Source organism: Desmodus rotundus, unplaced genomic scaffold, assembly GCF_022682495.2.
Source record: "Desmodus rotundus isolate HL8 unplaced genomic scaffold, HLdesRot8A.1 manual_scaffold_63, whole genome shotgun sequence".
NCBI lineage: Eukaryota > Metazoa > Chordata > Mammalia > Chiroptera > Phyllostomidae > Desmodus > Desmodus rotundus.
Window position 1 is genome coordinate 147,156 of NW_026527674.1, and position 15,139 is coordinate 162,294.

The following is a 15,139-nucleotide window of genomic DNA, read 5'->3' on the forward strand; positions in this document are numbered from 1 at the left end:
TTTTGTTTGCTCCTTTCCCTCCTCATCGGGAGCAGGAAGTCACCGGCTCCCCGCTTTCCGGCTGAAGCCAGGTTGGCGCAGGCGCACTGTGCGCGCCGCGCTCCGCCTCCATTTTGAGTGCGGTCGCTGCCTCCTCGGCCGCGTTGGGAGCCGCGCCGCCATTTTCTCCCCGTCGGGGTTTGTGTCGCTTCCTAGACTGTCTTAACTCTGGACTATTCTTTGACAGGCACTGGTTTTAGTGCTTTATAAAGAATATCGTGTCATTTCCCAACACTCCCGGAAGAGGGAGATTATTGTCTAAGCCACACAGAAGGAAGAAGCTTGTCGGAGGGGTAGAAGACGGGACCCAAACCCAATCAGCCTGGTTACAGACTCTGAGCTCCTCGCCGCTCGGAGAGGCTGCCTGTTGCTGTAGCTGGCGCTCTCCACATCCTTCTGCCCACACTGAAGGTGAGTGCACGCTTCAAGGCCTTGCTCACACGTGATCGCCATCATAAATCCGTCCCAGGCCCACAGTCAGCAACTCCTGGCCCACCTCCGGGCGCCCAGAGCACAGAGCACGCTCTCCGGGGGTCGCCCTCATCACATCCTGGCCTGTGCTGAGGTGGCTGTGCAGGGTCCCTCATCCATCCCGTCAACAAATGACTCCTGAGCCCTGACAATGTGCCCGTTACCTTGATTCGTACTGAGGATTAATGGGGACCTCGGCGACAGGCTCAGCCATTGTCGACAGAAATAGTTAGAAGTCCTAGACTGTTGTTGCTTCATGCAGAGATAATAAAGCTTTACAGGTATCATCCCCTTTAATTCCCACAACAACCCAGGATACTGGTGAAGGAACAGAAAGAGACAACAAGAAGGCAAATGACTTTCCCACAGTCATACCACTAGTAGGTGATGGTGTCTGACTCCAGAGTTTGTTCTCCAGGAAGAGGGGAAACTACACAGAAATTATTGTACAGAGTGGTGTGGGGGTAGGAGCTAGGACAGGGTGCTGTGGAAGAACCAAGAGGGGACCCAGCAGATGTTTCTGTCTCATTTCTCCCCCCACCCGACCTCCACCTCCTGCAGCTCTGAGGCCCACAAGGGCTGACGCCTTGTCTTATTCACATCTGTTGGACTCCAGCCCCTGCAATATTACCTGCAGCCCAGATGGCTATTAAACTAAAACAAAGTTGTCAAAATCTTAGACTATCTGCCTCAAAATTCTATATTCTTGGGGTCTTGCTGAAGTGAGGCTATGGACCAGCATGAATTAGGAGAAAGGATAAGAATGGAGTTTGGAATCCTTAATTTGGGCTCCTCAGAGTCAAAGGCTGTTCACACTTCGTAAAGTGATTGATTTGTTGGCCATCTGTGTCCATAGCTTAATCCTACTGACCACTAATGAAAGCTCAGGAGGCCTTGTGGGTGGGCTGAGGCTCACCAGCGAGAAGCCCCAAAGTCCACACTCACTGTCAAGATGTGAGTACAGTGTTGTCGCTTGCCTCCCGAGCAGCCCTAAATCCCTCACGTTGACACTCTGAGTGCAATCTCTAAAACTGATGGTGGCAGCCCCGATGCCCTGGTATACAGGATTCTGAATTAGTAGTCCTAGTTCATATGGTTTTACTAAGCACCAAAAGTATGACTCTTGTCTTCCACTGAAATCCCTACAGTGCAATTCTCAGTTGTCCTAATTCTCTGACATCAAAGGGTGAGGAAAACTGTGGGGATTGAGGATTATGATGATGATAGCAGCCACCCTTTGCCCCGCACTTATCTATGTACCAGGCACTGTGCCAGCCTTTCAGACTACTCTTTCTAGCCATCCTACAGCCCGGTATGTAGCTGTGATTTGCCTCAACAGATAAACATAAACACTGAGGCTCAAAACGCTGTGGGATCTCCCCGAAATCGCTCAGCTACTGAGTAAACCTTCAAGTTCTGTTTGACTCTGAAGCTTTGGGAATATGGCAAATGACCTCCCGATGATGTTGGTGATGATACATAAATTATTTCTCACGATGGAAATTACAGTACCTGAGGTTTCTTCACTGACAGCAAGCACTGAAAGGTTAAGGCAAATCTCAATACAGTAAGTGCTGGAGACCTTCAAGTCTCCCTGGATCTCCACAGACTCAACTTCACAGCTGAGTCCAGCCCACAAAGTCAAATGAGACACCTCATTTCACTTTGGTTACCTGGAAATCACATTCCTTGAGGCGCAGGTGTTGGAACCCCTAGTTTCTCCACATGGAATTAGCAGTGCACTGCTTCTCCCACATCTGGGAACAGGAACACAGGCAGAAATGACTGTCATTAGAAAATCTGAAGTTTGTTAACCATGTCTCGACGTTTTCATGGGTTCCAAGAAACATCCCAATCCCAGACCAATGTCATGAATTAATAGGACCCAAAAGAATGGGATTTATGCTAGCATTTCAAACTGTCGGCCTTTTTCAAGAGATTGTTTCTACCTGGGGCAATCCACAGCCAAGGAAGGGAACCCTTGCTTTGCATATTCCCAGTGAAGGGTGTTCACCACCGCAGGAGGCAGCAATGCCACTGGGAAACAATTCCTAGGGGCTTTGTAGTTCTTCTCAAACCTGCCCACCAACTTCTACAAAGCTGGGCATACAGGTGATTTTTTAATGAAGATATGGCTGCTTTTTAAATATAAATTATTAGTGCCGTGAGGGTGTCTGCAACAGGTGATGTTTAGCCTCTTGCCACCCGAGGCACAGATCACTGGAACTGCACAGATGCTTCCCACCTGGGGCCTATCTCCTGGCGGTTTTCCTGTGCTACCTGGCTAACTTACGGGTTCCCGGAGCCAAGAGAGTGGGCAGAGTTGCCACAGTACTGGCTCCCCAGCTCAGCTGGTCCCCACCTCTGGGCTCACTCAACTGTGCTCACCTACTCAGCAACACCCAATAGCGTCCAACCACTCAGGGCACTGCCAGAAATCACATGGCTGCTCTGTGTGGGGATGCTTCCCCAGCCTGGGAAGCTTGTGCTCTCGAGGGTGTGAAAGATCCCTATGCCGCCTCCTTGCGACCAGTGGGACAGAGAGAAGAGAACTTCTCCCCAACTGTAGCTTGAGGCCTGGGGTGTCCCAGGAATGCCACCTGCTCCCTGCCTGGGCAGGTGCCCCACCAACTATGAGGAGAAGTGGAGCCTCTCCCCTCATTCCTCTTGGATGAGATATTCTTAGACCTGATAGGAGGGCAAAGGAGGGAATGCCACGTTTAATCCCTTAGGAAAATCCAGGATCCATGTGAATGGCACAAAGCAGGGGCACCTGTAGACCCTTGGGCAGACAGCCCAGGCCACCAGACCTAAACCAAAGGGACCTTCCTGATTTTTCATCTGGCCCCACTCTAGTCCTTTGGGCGAGTCCCAGGCTTGATCAGATGTCAGCTATCCTCCTCCCCAAACCTGCTGGCCTGTCCTGTGCATCTAGCTGTGAAGCCCAGGACCAAAGTGCTCTGTCTCTCCAATATTAGTCCATAATCCTGTCCTACAGCCAGCCGGCTTAACTGAGACTCCCATTTCCGGGAATTTCTTTAAGGCTTTTCTCTCACCTGAGCAGCAGCCTGCCAAGCTCTGTATCTTGGGGCATAAAGTAAAATCCTATAGGAACACGTGTTGGGAAGGGTGCAGAGACATTGGAAGCCTGTGCATTGCCGATGGGTGTGAAAATGGTACAGGTGCTGTGGAAAAGAGAACGGCGACTCCTCAAAAAATTAAACAGAGAATTGGCACAGGGTCCAGCAGGTCCCTTTCTGGCTGTGTATTGAAGAGCACTGAAAGCAGAAACTGGTATTGGCACATACAAGTGTATACAGCATTATTCACAATAGCCAAAGGTGAAAGCAACCCGTGTCCATCGACCTACAAATGGATTAAAAAATGTGGTACATACATACAAAAGAATATTATTTAGTTTTAAAAAGGAATGGAATTCTGATGCATGTTACATGAACCTTGAAAACATTATGCTAAGGGAAGTGAGCCAGGATCCAAAGGGCAAATATAACCTGATTTCACTACACATCATACCTGAAATAGTGAAGTCCACAGAGATATTCGGGAATCTACAATAGTGGTTACGAGGGCTGAGAGGGGGTGGGCAGGGAGTGGGGCGTTAGTGTTTAATGGCAGAGAATTTCACTTTGGATGATTGAAAAGTTCTAGGGGTGGATAGTGCTATTGTTTGCACAATAATGTGAATGTGCTTAATGCCACTGGATACACACTTTAAAATGGTTAAAATGGCAACCGTTATGGTATGTACATTTTTATCACAATTTTTAAAATGTTTATTTAAAAATGTGCTGGCACAGTGACCAGGACCAAGTAGGAAGGCCTATGAGAACCTGCCTTGATGGGGCATCTTGTGCCTCCTCCTCTTCAGGTCAGGGTGTACTTTTCTCCCCAGGAACTCCTCCTGATCACTGCAGGGGAGGGAAGAGCCTGGATCTCTGGAGTCAAAGATTCATTTACATTCCATATTCCCAAGCTGTGTAACCCTGGGAAAGTCATTTAACCTCCCTGCAAAGTGGGTAAAATGAACTCTACTGAGCAGGGTCATTATGAGAACTAACTCAGCTAAAGCATGTGTAGGCTCAGCCCTGGCTCTCGCAGTCAGAGAGTGTCCTCCAAGTTCAGACCAGTGTGAAATCTGAGGGGAGCCTTTGCTTCCCAGATCTCCTCCTAAGGTACTCCTGAAGTGTGCAGAAAATAGCTGTGAGAGTGCTTGTTTGTGTTTGCCATCTTCACCAGCCTCTATCTCCCCATGTGTAAGTGTGGTGCCTTCTTTTGCAGGGCTGTTGTGAGAAAGTGGACTTGACATGTGCCCCAGTTTTTCTTGTCTCTGAGGCCAAAGGGAAAGACTCCAACCTTGGCTGATACAGACCGGCCACACCCTACTCTGGAGAGTTCTGGAGTGCTGCTGTGTGCCAGGCTTGTTCCATGTCCCAAGGAGACCAAGAGGTGATAGAGGACTAGATCACGTTGCCCTGGGAAGCTGTCACCATCTGCAGTGCCACCTCTACCATAGCGCACACACATGATTTGGCGGCGCCAGGGTCAGTGCCTGACACGGAATGAGGCCAAAAGTCTTTGGGACTTGTCTATGTCAGACAGGGGAAGCTCACCCTAACTGACGTGTGGGTAAGGTCCCACACCCCTGGGGACAGAGGCCATCAAGGGAAAGTGTGGCTCTCCAGGCAGTGTGTAGTTTCCTGATGTAGCAGCAACAAACCAGCATTGGCTCTATTTGTTCCCTGGACCCAAGTCCCTAGTCACCAAGCCCACTGGGCCTTGAATCAGATCCCTGTACGTCTGGGACAGTGCTTGTGGCAGAGATTCTCCACCAGCGTGTTGGTGCCTCTAACCATGCCTCCCCCTTCCTGGTTCATGTAGTTCCACAGATGCAGGGCTTAGGAGTGGTTGAAGCTGGGGTCTGTGTCCCAGACTTCATAGCACGGCCTCTACTCTGGACAGGAGAAAGGGTGAATTCTCTGTGGGTGGAGAAAGGACAAGTTTGAACACCTGAGGTCACTAACCCCCTGGAAGTCTTCAAGTTTGCACCACAGTCTCAACATCCTCGTCATCAACTCAGGTCCCTGCTTGCCCCATATGTGTGAGTTGTAGTGTTCAACAAAGTTGTCCATGCACTCTCACGCTGAGGTGTGGCAGGGGCGGAATCCAGACATGCCATCACTAGTGTACCGAGAAGCCTGTGCAGCCAAAAAGTTCTTCTCGGTGTTGGGCCTGATGGAAATGACATCGGTTTTCCTGTAGATGCCCCTGCACTTCCAGATGACTGTAAGACAGAAGGCATCTGAGGTGACGTGCAGCCAGTTTCTTTGTGCACTGGTGTTGATCTTCAGGAGCAGGTGGGCATCAGCCCCCAGCAGCAGGGAAGTGGTCTGAGGTCACAGCAGGAGGCCAGGGCCTGGGAGCTGGGGAGGGCCCAGCAAGCCAGCTTCCCAAAACTCTAGTGGCCAAAAGTCCAATTTTGAGAGTTTACTAAACTTGCCTCTTCCATCCCATAAAGGTGACTTTCAGTAAATAGTTGCAGCAATCAGTATGCATGGGAAGACTTCAGTGGCATTTAGGATTTCGTGCAATCGTTTTATAAAAAAATGAAAGCAGTGGAAGGGGCAAACTCAGTTGCCCAATCAGGGCAGCACACGTGGTGGTCACCAGCAGCTGATGACACATTGGGCCATCCCTAACAGCTGTTCCCCACAGAACCAGCTGAGACCACACAGAATAGCAGGCACATGTGTCAGGAGCATGTGTTCCTGATTGAGTCTTTCCTGGGAGTCAGCTGAGCAGCCCAGCACCAAGGAAGAGACAAGAATCACACACAGTAACTATGCTATTCACTCAAAGTAGAACATAAACATATATTAATATCATGTTCGAACTCTTTAACTATCTAAGGGAAATATAATACAAAACAATCATTGGAAATGATAATCCCAAGTTTCATAGTCTCGGTATAAGCGTCCAGGAGGCAGCATGGTGGCAAGGAAGTGGTCAGCTTCTTGTAAAGCAGATTTCTGGAGCCAGGTTGGCAGCAGGGTAGAGTGGTGAGACCAGTGGCAGTTTATTCATCCTGCTATCCACAATGGGCACTGCCCCAGGTCCCTCCTCACCCTCACCACTGACAGTGGTCCACCCTGTCCCGGCCCAGGGCAACACTAGTGGCCATTTGTTAGGAACCCTGTGCTGGCAACTGCAGTAAAATCCCAGTCTGGTGAGCACCTCCTCCTCGCAGGTCCCGCTCTGAGACTTCTGGGCTCTTCAGAAGAAAAGGCAGGAAGACTGGCATCTAAAGTCACATGGGGGAAGAGAGACACTGATTTATTCCATACCTGCCTCCTTTCACGAGACACATACACTCGTACACTCAGCCTTGCCTCTTAGTCTAGAAAATGTCTCCAAATGACAGTGCCTAGGGACAAGTGTGACCTCCACCCAAGGAAGCCCCAGGGGAATGAGGCAGAGAGGGTGGGAGTCTCCCTTTTTTAGACATGAATACTGAGGTAGACTGAATGCTGGCCATGCAAAGGGACATGAGGTCCGGAGTCCTGGAACCTACAACTGTTACCTCTGGAAAAGGGTCTTTGCATATATAATAAATTGAGGATGTGATGGGGACTTAGAGGGGGCTCCCATTCATCTTTCCTAGCTGCCTGTCCCCTCTGTCCTCTGTGCTCCCACCACCCTGTGCTTGGCTCCGTCACATCACTGAGTCCTGTATACCAATGAAGATGGCGTGACCTGGTGCAGACCAGCCTCAACAAACACTGTGTGAAACGAATGAGTGAACGAATGAACGTTTGAGGCAGAGCAGTAGGAACTGAAATGGAAGTGTGAAAGGCAAGTTAGCAGGCAGGACAAATACCCTTCCTCTGATTTCTGGGCAAGATCAACAACTGTCCTTTCCTTAGACATTTTAAGACAACAAGTTTAAACTGGACAGACTTCCCCATATTATGGACACAATTTAGCATATTCTCATACCAAGTGTTCTGTTGTCTCTTTGACATTTTGCATAATGTGAAACTTCCTTTAAACATAAAATACCCACTTCATACTTGTCCAGGAAATAATTTCCATGAGTTCATGGATGGCTGTTAGTAATATTTTCCTAATGCACACGAACAGAAAAAAAAAGTATTATAAAATTATTCATCCATGTACCAATCAAAATTATCTTTCCTATTCCTATGATACATAGGGCATACTCTGGAAAACCCCTTTGCATGAAGGGCTGTGGGTGGGCCTGCCTGGACACAGGGAGACAACAGACGTGACCTCCCTCTGGCCACATGCATCCATGGCTGAGTGGATGGGGTAAAAGGAGTTGGGGTACAACCCTGTATGGGCGGACACGGACTGACTGGAAGCCCCTCCACCCCACTCCAAGATCCAATTATAGCAGGCCCGTGGATCTGGGAATCCTCTGGAACTGGGGAGGCCCCAGAACCCAGCAACACAACTACCCTTGTTCCCAAAGTTCCCTAAGGGCGGACGTTGAAGGTTACTTGCCCATGTCCTTTAACCCTCCACAAGAACCACCTGCCTTCCCTTGTCATGACATGCCAGGGCAAAGCAGCAGCAATGACCTCAGACAGGGAAAAGTCTGAGCTCCACAGGAAGCTTTGTCCAGAGGCAGGACTGGCCCAGCCTTTTGCCCTCCTGCTGCTTCAGAACAGTGTTCATTGAGTTTTACCTCTGCCTGGAGCAGCAGCTCCCGGGGCTGTGGGTCTTGTGCCAGCACTGCCTGGCCTGCTTTCTAGAGCCTGAAAACTAACAAGCAGCTCTCTCTACATTAGCAAAGTTCACCTTGTGGTCAAAGCAGGTAAAGCAAAGCAGAGCTAAGCTGCCCAGCAAAGAGCCAATCCTAGGAGAAGCGTTTGGGCAGGCCACCTGCTGGAACTCTGGCTGCCCTCTGCTTCCTTGAAGGACCCTGGTGTTCACCCCTGCACTCTCCATCCACCCCAGACTCTGTTTGCCCCACAGAGGCTTTCAGACTCAGTCACCTGTGAGGACCCTACCACTGTGTCACCCTTTAGAACCAACCCCCGACACATGCAAACAACCCAGGGCCTTCCCAGGTCAGTGCCCCAAGCAAGCCCTCTCACCAGCTTACCTGAAGCCTTGCTGCACCATTCAGAAAACTTCCCCTCCTTCTCGCCCCTGTGCTTCACAAAGTGTCTGAAAGTCCTTGAGGGGACACCCTTTGCATCCGAGAGAGACAACAGTTCCCCTTAGGGGACAGGGGAGCCCCTCCTTCTTGCTCCCCTAAGCCTTTAAATCTGCTGCTGCCCCAAGAGCCCTTGGGACCAGTACCTGGCAGTCTGGAAGAGCAAGACAAGAGTGGCTGAGAAGGGCAGGCAGCAGCTTCACAGGCTGCCAAAAGGGTGCTGCTTGAGGGTCTGGGTGCCTCAGCAGAACACACAGAGCAAGATGGTACAGAGGGGCTGCACACAATTCCACCCACATCACAGTGTACGAGGCTCAGAGCATGCCTTTCCACAAGCTGACTGAGTCCTCGGCTGGGAGCTCACGGCTTGCTCCTCTTTGTACTTGAGGCACTATCCTTATGATGGACGAGTCGTTCTGTGCAGCTACCAATGTTTGAAACCTACTGCCCAAAACAAATGCCAGGTACCCTTCTAAGACCTCCTGGAAGTTGCTTGGACCTTTGACATGTACCCAGAGCCCATTGGGTCTTATTAGGCAACTAAATCCAGGATGTGGATTCTTTCAAGGTTAGAAAGAAATGGTTCCTTTTTATTTATTCTTTTAGAAGTACAACTTTTTCATTGTTGACACCATTACAGATGTACCCCGTTCCCTCCCTGCCCCCGCCACTGCCCACCTCACTCAGCCCCAGACTGCTCTGTCCTTCACCACACATTGCTGTCTGTGTCCATGAGCTAGGCATGTATGTGTATGTAATGTTTTTCTCATCTCTTCTAGTTCACAAAAGAAATGTCTTAAATAGGCCTGAACATAGGGAGAAAGTTAGATTAAGCAGGAGTTGGAAACAAAGGGGACAGTATCATTGCTGAAGTAACCTAGGTGTCCATCTCTCTTCTAATCTGAATCTACACCGATAGTCTTTTCAATAACATCATGTCCATCTTTGTTAATAAGACGGGGGTATTTTATTTAACAGTATTAGGAGATTTTATCAATGACTTTAATGATAATATGCATGCTCTGGTTAAAAAGGAGCATGAGGACGCAACAGCATTGAAGCCTAGTCTGTACTTCACAGGCTTTGAGTTCCTGGATTACCAACAGCTACCTGCTCAGTGTGTGTGGCCTCTGTGCACCTGTGATGGACACTTAACTCAAGGGACCAATGCAGAGGCCAGACTGAGCCAATGAAATTCCCTCGGTCAGGAGTAGAGATCCAGTAGAAAGTAACCAATGAGGAGACTGTATGGAGAAGTCAGCACACAGGGTGGCATCTGAAGCAACCACTGGAAGAAACAGAGGAAGAGACTCCCCTGCCACCAGGATGTGAGGGGAGAAGCTGCGTGGATTTTTACTGTTAGAGACCAATGGTTCCCCCATTGCAACAAATAAGATGAAGAAGCCTTCAAATTAAGAACCACAGCACCTTCGTCAGTTTGACAGCGCCCTGTGTCCCAACGGTGGCCCTGACACTTACTCTTTTTCTGCCTGTGCTTTCCTGTCTCTCTTGCAGGTCATTCCCCAGGGTTTCGCCCACCAACTTCAGCAAGCTGATGTTCTGTCACTGAGCTTCCAGCACCTTCTGCCGTTCATCTTGCAAATCTGTTGACTCTGTAGCAGGAGCCAATCACCAAGGTCAGCCTCGGGTGCCCGAAACCTCCATCCCCAAAGCCCCACCTCACCCACCTGGCCCTCCCTTCCCCAGGGATCCTGGGTTTTGGCTCATGCCCTCAGGGCCACTGACCCAGTCCGCGTGTCCATCCTGGGTCAGAAGCTGGGGTGTTTATGTTCCTTGGCTCCTCTGCCCAGACCCCCTAGCCACATTCAGGTCTCTCATTCCCTTCCAGCCTGGACCTCTAAGATCTGGGCTCAGTCCTGCACTCAGGACAACTTGAGGATGCAGGCTTTTGCCTCACACTTGAGTGTTGGCAGCAGCTCGTTCCCTGACTCCATTCTGATACCAGATTCCAGGCCCTGTTGGCTGCCAGCACAGCCACAGCCAGCTCCTCCTGATACCCTGAACCCACTGCATCAAATTTTATCTCTTTACGTGGATAACATGGTGTACAGGATACACAGGTTCCTGCTCTCTTTACATTTATTGTCTAGGTCAGATGTTCTCCCTCCAATTCAGATGTGGTAAACATCCAAATCCAAAGAGGTTCAAAGGCACATGCATTTCCTGCCCCCACCTCCCTCCAGAGATGCTGATTCCATAAGTCTGGGGAAGGGCTCTAGAATCTGTATTTTATGTTGCCCAGATGATTCTGGTGGAGGTGAGCCATAGACCACAGCTGAAGAAATACCCACCCACAGGGTAACCAAACTAGCAATTACAATGAAATGGGGCAACTGCTATGCAGGGGCCATCTAGGCTGACTCTGCGAATCCTCCCTGAGTGCTCTTTTTGCCCAGTGTGGGGGCCACTGCAGTTAGAACTGGACCAGCCCTTGGATTCACTGAGAAGACATTTACTGACAAGCCACATGAGTGTGAACAGGCCAGTGCTGGGTGCTGGTGCCACACAAGAAGACCCTCAAACATTCACATTGAAGATGGTAATCAACCCTGGCTGTATGTCTGAACCACCTGGGCCCCATGCCAAGCTAGTTCCTTCAGAATCTCTGGGGAGGGCCCCTGCCCTTCATATTTATATTTGAAACTCCCTGGATCTTCTAAGAAACAAGCAGGCCTGAGAACCCACGGCTCAAGAGCAGTGGTTTACAAAGTGTGAGCCACAGCACTGGCCCCAGCTGCTAAGTTACGGGAAATACAGATTCTCAGAGCCCACCCCAACCCTACTACGTACAGAGTTTGGAGTGGGGATCCCTGTAGCCTGGGAGTAAGGGGACCCCCTTCTTACTGTACAGTCCTGGCTTTCATGGCTCTAGTTCCCTTCACCCCATCAGCAAATCCGTTTCAGTGTTGGTCACCAGGGAAGGAAACGAGGTCTCACCTTGATTGGAAGAATGCATTTCCATGTTCATAGCCTTCAGACCCATAGTGCCCCCTGCGGAGAAGGAAGATTAAGTGGCTCTAGTGAATTGGACCCCACCCCAGGCTGAGAGAATGTGTGGGACCGCATGCCAGAGCCAGTCAGGACAAGTAAGGCCACTGGTCATTTCTCCACCAGAGAGGGGCAGGCAGGAGCAGTGGTCACAAACAAAGAAAATGAAGGCAGAAGGTACAGACTAGACAGGCCAGCACTGCCCCCTCACTGGCTGGCTAGGCCTCCAAACTGTCTAATTCTCAGTGTCTTCTTCTAGATCATGAAGATATCTATGCCCACCCCACATTAAACCGTGGGGACAGGATAGTGAGACAATGAATCTTAAGTGCTGACAAAGCACATAGCGCTCACCTGAGCCCCAACCCTGGGAAGTTCAGACCCACAGGAATAGTGCCTCTCTAGGCTGGTTGCAAGGCTGGGAAGGAAATGTCTAGCCTCAAGGCGGGGCATTGGAGGAGACATTTGGGTGTTCAAGAAAAGGCAGATAGGAATGGGGAGGCAGGGTGGATGGAGTACAAGGGGCCAGTTTCAAAGCGGAGGCCAAGGTCTCCAAGTGAGAGCAGTGCCCTGTACGTTACTGCCTGCTTTAGATGCCAGTACCTACAGTGCATTCCACACTCACACACTCACATGCACAGACACCAGAACACCAGAGTACCCAAGAGAGGTGAGTGATACTCCAAACAGGCCACATTCACATAGATCTGGGGTAAAGTTGCTATTCACCAGGAACAAAGTAAGGGTCGATGGCCTAAGCCACAGGCAAGGTGAATTAGAAGGAGCCGGTTCATGGACCCTACCCATGAAACACTGCCCCCAGGAATCTTCCCCTACCCCATGTCTCCATCCCTCTACAGGGACGAGAAGGTCCCCCAAGAAACCCAGTCACTGCAAGGAACGCCCTCAGCACAAATGCCTGGCTGGAGCCCTGTCTGTCCCAAAGCAAAGGTCTTCTCAGCATCCTTTGCCCAGCTGGAGAGCTTGGCACCGCATGCCCTCAGCCTCATCCTAGAGACTGACTGGTGAGGGACAGGAAAGAGAAAAGGCCAAGACAGCAGCCGAGACTGGGAGAAGCCACCCCGTGCAGACTTACCCTTCACCTTCCTGCGTGACGAATCTGAGTATTCAAAGAAAGAGAACACAGCAGGTTACAAGCAGCAGGGAGCTCTCCTGTGAGCAGTGGTTCTGTGTAGCACCATGAAAAACGGACAGCCTCTTTCTCCATACCACCTATTGGAAACTGGATGGAGCTCAGAGTTCACCAGCCCAAACCCCAACACATCACATGATGTCCGTATGTGAGATGGATGGCACCAAGGTTGAATGGCAGTAACCAGAATGGCACCGTGCTTTGTGTTCCCCTGGTGGGAGGCAGGAATGCCTTCTCTTCAGAAAGGGAGAGTGGTTGGAAGGTCAGAAGCCCATGACAGCAGAGTGGGATAGTCAGTACTGGTGCCACACTGGGTGGAAATCACACCGGGCAAGTTAGGTGCACCTCCTGCAATGTGGGCCCTTTGTACTTTGCTTTCTTATACTTTACTATTACAAACACCACTACAATGGCAACCTGGACACGAGCACTGAGTCTGAGATGTGGCTCCCTAGGAGGAAGGAGGCATGATGTGGACAGTCTTGAAACTGTCTGCTCACAAGCCCTTTCCAGAAAGTGCTTTTTATTCCTCCTTTGTCACAGTGAAATACAAAGGTGGTATATTGTAACCTACCCCACCATTCTTTTGACATTGTTTCGGTAAAGGCTGACTCTGACTAATCTGTAGCTTGTAGATAAACACGTGCGTGCAAAATTCCTAGGAATTGGTTTCAGAAGATACAGAGTCTGACCTTCAAACATCCCAGCTCCTGAGTTGCTGACATTCATCAATGGGGCAGGATGACACGAGGCCCCATTTGTAACGGAAACATTTACTAAGAAGAGTTCTGGGTAACATAAGGAAGAATCCTCTGGACTGAGACCTGAGCAGCCACAGCACTGAGGATCTTACTGTTTTGGGGGTGACAGTGGAAAAAACAGTAGAGGAATGGGTAGTATACGTGACTGAGTGAAGTGTGGCTTGGAGAACAGAAAAGCTTCAACAACAAGGGAGGCAAGTAGAGAAAGAGTGGAAAGGGGGGGCAGGGTGGATGGACTACAAGGGGCCAGTCTACATGAAGAGATGACTGGACAGTGACTGTGGGTTCGCAGCCCCCAGGGAGTTGTGGGGAGGGTGTTATCAGAACCAGGGCCTGGACCTGAAGCCACAGGAAGGGATCTGCTGGGGAAAGATACACTTCTCTACACACCTGGGGCTCATGTACACACACATAGATATACCCTCACACCTACCACGAATACACAAACCCTTAGACATATGTACACCCTGACTCATTCACACAACCATAAATATATCTTTATATGTACACTCCCACATACTCCCCAGCACACATTACATACCACACACTACACACACATACCATGCACAAATGGACCCTCCACATATTCACATACACATATCAGACACAAATATTTACACCTTCCATAAGCACACACACACACACCCTTCATACATTCAAACATGCTTTAGACACAACCTCTCCATAAACACACACTTGATGCACACACATCCTTCATACACACATCTGCCACACATGTATGATATACACACACACACACATAGTAGACATAACCTAACGAGACATTCAGGCCCTCTGGCCATGAGCAGCGTCTAACCAATGGCTCCTAACCAATGGCTATCGCCCATAGCAGCCTCAGGACCCAGGGCAAGGTGTTGCCCAGGTGGACCAGTGGCTGGGCACCCAGGCCTCCCAGTCTCCTTGCCTGTTGACGTTCCTCACCATATAGTAGCTCTGGCCACTGACCATTGCAGAAGCTGCTGCAAGTCTTTGATCATCTTGCGTTGCTTGTTCATTTCCTTCCTCAAATCCCTGAGCTCCTCAGCCTGGCAGTCCAGCTCCTGCTGACTCTGTGACAGCTGTCTCAGGCTGGCTTGAAGGTGCACCTCCAGCATGGTAACTCTGGTATTCAGGAAGTCCTGACAATGCAGCAGGTACTGGATGGAGAGCTGCGCTAGGCGCAGCACATTGAGCAGCGCCTGGTCCAAAGGCTGCGAACAGTGGCTGCATACCTCCCGGTCCAAGGTGCAGAAGGTGATGCCAATGAGGTTCTCCTGCAGGGTGGCCACATCCATTTCCCGTGTCACACGGCCCACATCCAGGACACTCATGCGCCTCCAGTCTATGCTCCTATTGTGAGGCTGGAACCTGAAGGGAGGGATTGTGTAGGCCCCAAAGATGGAATGATGGGAACCCTCAACAGCTGTAACAAGAAACTGCAGGATCAGGGAAGCCCTGGGATATAGGGCTCCTTCACTGGCACCAAGGCCACTATAGTCAGTGAAA

General features: G+C 50.2%; 1 long non-coding RNA gene and 1 pseudogene across 1 annotated transcript; one reads left to right on the forward strand and one right to left on the reverse strand.

Moving 5' to 3' along the window:
• Nucleotides 1-58: 58 nt before the first annotated feature.
• On the forward strand, nt 59-14,719 carry LOC139440642 (uncharacterized). The gene is made up of 3 exons (XR_011650837.1): nt 59-450; nt 10,226-10,347; nt 12,580-14,719. It is a non-coding gene; the product is annotated as an uncharacterized lncRNA (long non-coding RNA).
• Nucleotides 5,260-5,924, reverse strand: LOC128780175 (alpha-1,4-N-acetylglucosaminyltransferase pseudogene; annotated as a pseudogene).
• Nucleotides 14,720-15,139: the final 420 nt, after the last annotated feature.